The sequence below is a fragment of the Brachyhypopomus gauderio genome, chromosome 16, assembly GCF_052324685.1.
Source record: "Brachyhypopomus gauderio isolate BG-103 chromosome 16, BGAUD_0.2, whole genome shotgun sequence".
NCBI classification, from domain to species: Eukaryota; Metazoa; Chordata; class Actinopteri; order Gymnotiformes; family Hypopomidae; genus Brachyhypopomus; species Brachyhypopomus gauderio.
In genome coordinates this window covers 1,848,347-1,855,846 of record NC_135226.1, presented here as the reverse complement: position 1 = coordinate 1,855,846, position 7,500 = coordinate 1,848,347, and the positions used below count along the sequence as shown (strand labels likewise).

General features: G+C 47.0%; 1 protein-coding gene and 1 long non-coding RNA gene across 2 annotated transcripts in view; one reads left to right on the top strand and one right to left on the bottom strand.

The window, feature by feature from the left end:
* foxo1a (forkhead box O1 a) overlaps window positions 1–7,500 on the bottom strand; it is a 37,054-nt gene that overhangs the window by 17,272 nt on the left and 12,282 nt on the right. The window lies entirely within an intron of this gene.
* The window catches only part of LOC143477221 (uncharacterized), a 2,662-nt gene continuing 325 nt past the window's right edge, over window positions 5,164–7,500 (top strand). The window contains exons 1-3 of the long non-coding RNA XR_013121522.1: window positions 5,164–5,654; window positions 5,849–6,539; window positions 6,611–7,500. The exon at window positions 6,611–7,500 is cut by the window's right edge and continues 325 nt beyond it. This is a non-coding gene — a long non-coding RNA (uncharacterized LOC143477221). The remainder of the gene's footprint in view (window positions 5,655–5,848; window positions 6,540–6,610) is intronic.

Here is a 7,500-nt window from a genome sequence, read left to right as displayed (position 1 = left end):
ACACCAACACCTGAACACCGACACCTGAATACACCAACACCTGAACACACCAACATCTGAACACACCAACACCTGAACACAGACACCTGAACACACCAACACCTGAACACACCAACACCTGAAAACACAGACACCTGAACACACCAACACCTGAACACACCAACATCTGAACACACCAACACCTGAACACAGACACCTGAACACACCAACACCTGAACACCGACACCTGAATACACCAACACCTGAACACACCAACATCTGAACACACCAACACCTGAACACACCAACACCTGAACACAGACACCTGAACACACCAACACCTGAACACACCAACACCTGAAAACACAGACACCTGAACACACCAACACCTGAACACACCAACATCTGAACACACCAACACCTGAACACACCAACACCTGAAAACACAGACACCTGAACACACCAACACCTGAACACACCAACACCTGAACACAGACACCTGAACACACCAACACCTGAACACCAACACCTGAACACACCAACACCTGAACACAGACACCTGAACACACCAACACCTGAACACACCAACATCTGAACACACCAACACCCGAACACACCAACACCTGAACACAGACACCTGAACACACCAACACCTGAACACACCAACACCCGAACACACCAACACCTGAACACACCAACACCCGAACACACCAACACCCGAACACACCAACATCTGAACACACCACCAGCGTTGAACACACAGCACCCAGCACATTTACCCCATCATCACTGGCTCCTAACACACTTACCCCAACCACACTGGCCCCAGCACACTTACCCCAACATCACTGGCCCCTAGCACACTTACCCCAACCACACTGGCCCCTAACACACTCACCCCAACCACACTGGCCCCTAGCACACTTACCCCAACCACACTGGCCCCTAGCACACTTACCCCAACCACATTGGCCCCTAGCACACTTACCCCAACCACATTGGCCCCTAGCACACTTACCCCAACCACACTGGCCCCTAGCACACTTACCCCAACCACACTGGCCCCTAGCACACTTACTCCAACCACACTGGCCCCTAGCACACTTACCCCAACCACACTGGCCCCTAGCACACTTACCCCAACCACACTGGCCCCTAGAACACTTACCCCAACCAAATTTGCCCCTAGCACACTTACCCCACCCACACTGGCCCCTGTACTAAACGGTTCACAAGCAAAAATCAGAGTGTATAGAGGACTAAAGGCCCATAACAGAAGGAAGGCGTGTAGAGGACAACATAACTGGGGTTCTGATTGGCTGTGTTTGCTCTGTGATGGATCACCTCAGCGCTGAGGCAGTCAGGGTGATATCTGCCATCCAACCTTTAAAGAGTCAACAGAGTGGTGGTGGTGAGCAGACGGCACTCGACACTCTGATGCACCAATCACCAGCAGTGCACCTACAATCACAACCACACTTCTGAAGTACCTGGCAACCAACTGTACGTTGCCATGGCAGCATAGCTTAGCTGGCCAGAAGGAAATCCCAAAATACTTGGTGGATAATAACAGATCATAAAGTTTTTCTTGAACAACCTAAAATTTGGATTATAATAAATAAATTTGGATTATAATAAATAAATTTGGATTATAATAAATATATCTCTTTTGAATGATTTTGCCGTGAACTGCATTAACCATAGTCATTTAAATATTCTTAAAATAAAGTGCTTAATGATTCTTTTTTAAACTACTTGATGTTTAGATGCAGGAAGTGGTAAATATCAGGGGGTTTCCTCTCTCCTCTTCTTACACCAGTTCCTCCTCATCTAAATCACTCCACACACACACACACACACACACACACACACACACACACACACACACACACATATACATACTCACACACACACACACACAAATATACACATACACACTCAAATATACACACATATACACTCTCACACACACATATACATACTCTCTCTCTCTCTCTCTCTCTCACACACACACACACACACACACAAATATATACATACACACTCAAATATACACACATATACACTCTCACACACACATATACATACTCTCTCTCTCACACACACACACACACACACACGCACACACACACACACACATATACAGACTCACACACACTCACAGTCACACACAAACACACACACAAACTCACTCACACACATACACACACACACACACACACATACACACACACACACACACACACACACACACACACACACACACACACACACACACACACACACACACACACACACACCTCCCCTAGGCATCTGTAATGCCCAGCTGATCACGGTTCTAGTGCTGCCATGGTAGTTGGTCACACCGACGCTACAGAGTCAGGCCGTTACGTCAGGCCCGGCCGTGTGAGTCCAGAGGAGAGGTGAGCTACACAGAGCGCTCAGTGTGGGACCCTCAGTCCAGTTCACTCTGGCTTCCAGGAAAAAGAGCTCATGTCAAATCCACTGACCTCCAACTGCTCAGCGTACTGAGGGTTAGAAGGCAATGGAAAGCTCTTGTGCTGATGGACGCTGTGCCGTGTGCAGATACACGGGCAGGACGAGGAGAAGTAGCTCCTCACCAGCTTCCAAAGAAACATCCATAATGCTGAGGCTTCACTCTGCTGTTCCACACAAACTCAACAGAAAAGGGTCTGTTGTTTGCCAGTGTGACCAACACTATCAGCAGACATAAAAGTTTAACAAGAATCGCTACGCAGTTCAGGTCAGTGTTAAGCTGGTTACTGTTTGTCCATGCTAGTACTGGTATTGATTGTGTTTTTAATATGAGTGTTTGATATAGGTGGACCTTCGTGATCAATCTGCCCTTAGAGAAGGAAAAAGATATAAGAAGAGTGAAGGAGACAGAAGAGGCAGGAGGGGAGCTAGAGAGACGCTACAGTGTAGAGAGCTTTGTAGTCAATACAGTAAAGGACGGTTTAACGTGATTAAAGCTCCTCGTAGCAAGCTCTGCATTTTATTAATGTCCTCAGAATGACACAGAGCACACACAAGAATGAAGCAGAGCGCACAAACACACACAAACACACACACACACACACACGTACACACGTGCACACACACACACATACGGTCCTCCCAAGGTTTCTTCCTAATCCCAGCCTAGGGAGGTTTTCCTTGCCACTGTCGCCCCTGGCTTGCTCGTTACAGATCTGGACCCATACACTTGTAAAGCTGCTTTGTGACATGTGTTGTAAAAAGCACTAGCCTATATAAATACATTTGACTTTGACACACACAGAATGATGAGGAGCACACAATGATACAAAGTACACATATAGCTGTCCAGGGTTAGGGTTGGGGTCTCCAGGGCTAGCGTTTGGGACTCCAGGGCTAGGGTTTGGGTCTAGGGTTAGGGGCTCCAGGGTTAGGGGACTCAGTCCTTAAGTACGTATTTTAAAATAGTGATTCGTTTTTGCAAATGAACAAATACAGAAACTTGCTGACTGACTTCAGTCGTACATATAGAGGAGTGTGTTTGTAGTTGGAGTTCATGTGCTGCATACTGGAGACCAGTTTAACTACTTTAACTGGACAGGCTGGGGTAGAGTTAAGAACAGAGGAAGGTTGCTTGCTCGGCACCTCAGAATGAACCTGGACCCGGAGTTCTGGATGTTTGACAGACATTGTTCTAATTGGTTAATCTCGGGTATTGCCATAAAATAAGAAAATTCATCTCAAGCCGTGATTTGTGTAGTGTAGTGTAACGTAGGGCAACAAATGGAATCTGTTGTGTGCGTATATTTGAATGTATAATTTTGTGTAGCACAGGGAATTACCTGATTGTGTGTGTGTGTGTGTGTGTGTAGTGAGGTGTATTAGCTGATGCACTCAGTGACACTTATAAGGGGCCCCTCTGTGGTATTCAGGCAGGAATGAACCAGTGATGGACATTGGTTTGGGGACAAAGGGCGAGAGTCCAGCATAGCGGGTGTGCGCTGCTATTAGCAGACTTCCTCTTCCATAGTATCCGCACAGGAAGTGCTGGCTAGCGCTGATACCGACGTAGTTAATGCCTGCGCGCTCGGCACAAAAACACCAGAGTCACCGACCGCAGGGCGAGGGCAAACTGCGGCGGCCAAGACGACGGGTTCAAGAGCTAACGTTTCCTAATCACAACGTGCCACTCTGATAACAAAACAAGAGGAAGAGGAGGAAGCAAAGAAACCTCCACGCTTTCCTCCCGGTGCAGCTGGGACGCTTCGGAAAAAACCTGTGAACCCGCAAAATATTTTACTACGAAATAGCGTCTTCTAAAACGCTGAAGAAACAAAGATGCAAACAAACAAGAATGCTGCGATGCTCTAAATGACGACTGCGCTAAAGAACAGTGCGACTGACGACGCAGTGTGACAGCAGCTCTTGAGCGGGTGATGATTCAAACCGAGAGAATTTCTGGCGGCTATGGGAGCGACTTGTAGCGGAAACAGAAGCTCTGGCACACAGCACCTTTCCCCCGTGTGCTGTACACATCACATGTAGTGACAGTAAACGCCTCTCAGAGGCCTGTGTGTGAGGGACCTGGGGACACATACGTGAGGGACACATACGTGAGGGACACATGCAGGAGGATTTTGCCGAGCTGGTTGGTGGGGCTGAATACTGGCTCTGTTACAGGGGCTCAGGTTAAACAAATATTCAAGGTTACTGACATGGCTAAAAAGGAATAAGTGTTAGTTGCAGGATAGTCAAGTGTCTTTCAATGGTCAGGAGAGTTCATGTTGACCGATCTGTCTCCCGTTCACTGTCAGCCACATTTTAAATACAGTATTCCTTTAATACTTTAGATTAGCTGTGAAGAAAAATGATTTCGCTCAAATGCATTTATGACGAGGTTTGACTAACACACTGAACACCGGATTTCATTAGAAATGAATGTTTCACAACTCTATGAATTTAGAAACAGAAAACTGTAAAACTGAAACTTCTCCACTGCCTTTGCTCGTAGTCTAATTCTGCTTACCGCCGTGTGAGTGTCTGTGCTGCTGCTGTCTGCTCGGAGAGACGCCATGAATGGACAGAGCCTTGTTTGTGGCGGTCGGGGTGGTGGACACGATATTTTGGAGTTTGTGTGTGTGTGTGTGTGGATGTGTGTGTACTGGGGGCGGGGGGGGGGAGAGACTGGCTGTGTTGTATTGGTATAAAGACCCAGTGTGAGAGTGACACAGTAGTCCGTGTCAGTACTGGTGAGGCGGAAGTTCTGAGGTGGGGTCTGGGGCGGGCAGGGCGTGGGTTACAGGCACACTGTGCACAGAACAGCACCCGTGTGTAGGCTCAGACACTGCACACCAGGGACGGTGTCACAACCCGGCCACTGGAGACCTCAAAGTGCTGTGGGCATTCACTCACGCAACCTGTACTGCTGATGTGTGGGATGACATACCAGCAGCATATCAAGAGTGTGGGGACTTAAAAGATGTTTTTAATGAATAATTATATGAATTCTGGTGTTCATACAGCAGTGACAGGAGGAGAAGTGGGAGTGGCAAGTTATTCTGGTTATTGCAGCTCAACGTGCCGGAGGACTTTCCAGAAGTCACTGGGCGTGAGACTGGGCTACACTCCTCCAGCCTCCATCTTGTCCTGGAAGATGATCCAGCTTCACCTGAGCGAAGGTGTTTAGCGCTCAGCCCTCACTGGCACACCTTTCACTCTTCACCCTGACCTTTCACTCTTCACCCCTGTTTGGTGTTCAACCATTTCAATGGAAAGATTCCACAGTACTTTCTTAGAGACTAGGAGTAAATAGGTCACCTATAATAGTAACAGAACTGGACAGACGTCTAACGTTACTTTGCCTCTGCCGCAGAACCACTTCTCACTCGTAACCGTCGCCAGCCAGACGCTGAGAGGCTACAGGTTTCACTGCATCATCAGCACACGCTTCACGCTCAACAGGTTATGTCTGCTTTGTGTAATTACACTGCATCCCAGGAATACTGCGTGTTAAGTGTGACTAAGAGTCTGAGTTAGCTTGTGCTCCACACCCAAACCAATGGCCAGACGTATGCATTAAGGTGCATTATCACTTACGAATGCAAACCGTTACTTCAGGGTCAGGAGAACTAGAATCTGAACGCCTCTAGCGGAGAGAAGGAGGAAGAAACATAACCAAGCTTTTCACAGAGCAAAGAGCATTCCTTCAGTGCAATACACACACAACTCTACGGTAAAGGTACTCATTCTATGACCGTCGCCACTGATATACATCTTTTTATATTGGGCTCTCGCTGTGGTGAAACAGGAACAAACACCAGCAAATCACAATGACATCACAGCTGCATCACAGTGATGCAACAATTGCACCGAATTAACAATGTAGTGACATAATTTTACCACTATGGCCATTAATGTGACTAACTGAAACGTAGCCTTAACCGCCTGGAAAATATAAAATGATCCAGTTCAGACTGAGGCAATGGATCTTTCAAAAAGACTCTTCAAGAAGTCTTCAAGACCTAAATCAGCATCACCAGAAAACACTGAAGAACACTGCACATGTAAGACATGTATGATGGCTTCCAGCCATCTTCAAAACCTCGTTCAGTCTTATCATGCTTGTTCCCTCCAGCCTCTACACGGCCTGAATCCTGGACCACACACAGGCAACGGGTGAAGACCACACCAGCCAGGATAAAGCTACAGGAAAGAGATGAAGAACAGGAAAGCGGCCATCTGACCGGTGTCAGAGCCCCTCCCTCTGCAGATGACATCATCATTCTGTACCAAGTTTATCCTGCCCTGACTTCCTGTTAGTAGTGAGACTCATGAAAATCCTTGTGTAAGAACTGGAGTCAAATATGAGCGGTTGTAGCCATCCACATGTGTGCCTGTGTCACGCAGCCGCTGTAAAATCTCCTTCTCCACGTCTGAACAGAAACCCCAGAATGATGGCAAATGTCCCACAATGCCTGCAGATCCTTGTCCCCACCGACCACCCATCTCCACTGGAAACGTCACTCGGTCGCTCTGGAAACGTGGCTGTGTTTTTCTCCTATAATGTGGTAAATGCTAAAACGCTTCAGAGTATTTGGTATAGTTGTTTCCTGTCCAGTTAATTAAGAGTGTCATTTCTATACATATATCTCATTTATATAGATCGGCTCACAACAAGAATATGAACTGACAAAACAATTCATTAATGAATGACTAAAAAAAAGGATAAACCATGTCTTTAAATCAGGCCACAGATATTTAGTCTGTTCGCGAGGCACACAGGTAGTGAGTCTGTTTGCGAGGCACACAGGTAGTGAGTCTGTTTGTGAGTCTCACAGGTTGTGAATCTGTTCATGAGTTACACAGACAGTCTGTTTGTGAGTCACACAGAGTGAGTCTATTCATGAGTCACAGCGGTTCTCTCCAGTTTAAATCAGATATACAAGAGTACGATATTGCCGCCGGTTCAAAAGGACATGACAGCATATATGTGTTTACAGGGTGATACAGGCAGAGAACTGAGAA